At 67.0% G+C, this 922-nt stretch overlaps 1 protein-coding gene across 1 annotated transcript in view; it reads left to right on the top strand.

The window, feature by feature from the left end:
- ATP8B3 (ATPase phospholipid transporting 8B3) overlaps nucleotides 1–922 on the top strand; it is a 19,454-nt gene that overhangs the window by 16,460 nt on the left and 2,072 nt on the right.

The raw sequence follows: 922 nt of genomic DNA, 5'->3' as shown, positions 1-922 counted from the left end.
GCCCTCGGGGGGCAGGGGTGCTGGGCTGCCCCCAGGGGAAGAGGCGGTTGGGTGGGGGGCCGGCCCGCAGACACAGACGGCCTCCCCTCCCGCGCCCCGCGCCTCCCCTGCCACGGACACACACGTCCAGGTGAGTGAGTACAAAATAATTTATTGGAGAAAAACAAAACAACAAATCCAGCACAGCAGTGGTTAACAATGACCGAGATTTTTTTTTTTTTAACTTTTAAGCCTGTCACCTGAGGGTGGGAGGGAGAGGGCCTCTGTTCCCTCTAGCGTCCGGGGTGGGGGGGACTTTGGATGACCCAAGTGGTGCCCCCACCCAGAGCAGCCCCAGTGTCTAGTCTTGCTTAAAAACTCAGGGTCACGTGGTCTCTTGGCCCTCCCTCACCCCCGGCTGAAGGGAAGGCCCCCAAAGACCAGCCCTGGGTGGGGGGGCTGCCAGGGCCGCGGTGGGGAGCCCCGGGCCCAGGGACGGGCGTGGTTCACTCTGCTGTTGGAGAAAGGGACTTGGCCACGTTCCAGCCGGCGCCGGGCGGGGTGGGAGGGGCCCTGGGCTGTGCCCGCCCCCGCCCTCTAATCCCGAGCCTTGCGTCCTGGGTGCACCTCCCTGCGGCCACCCCGAGGCCCCGGCCCGCCCGTCTCGGAAGGTGGGCTCTGCCCTGGTGCGAGCTCAGCAGAAGCGGAGTCACAGGCAGGGATTCTGCCCCAGAGCCCGCTTTCACAATTGGGGGGGGGCGCTCTGTTCTCTAGGGTCCTGACGTGGGCTGGGGGGGGTTCCACAGATGTGCACCCCCCTCCCCACACACCCCAGGCCAGACGGAAGGGCCGAGGAGCCCGAGGGTGCGGGAGGGGCCCTGCTGGGGGCCTCCCTGGGGGCAGCGGGTGTCTCCGGAGGGCCCCTCAGATGTCCGAAGTTGGG

This window comes from Crocuta crocuta, unplaced genomic scaffold (genome assembly GCF_008692635.1).
Source record: "Crocuta crocuta isolate KB4526 unplaced genomic scaffold, BGI_CrCroc_1.0 scaffold443, whole genome shotgun sequence".
NCBI lineage: Eukaryota > Metazoa > Chordata > Mammalia > Carnivora > Hyaenidae > Crocuta > Crocuta crocuta.
The sequence above is the reverse complement of the archived record's forward strand: the minus strand, read 5'-3'. Positions and strand labels throughout refer to the sequence as shown.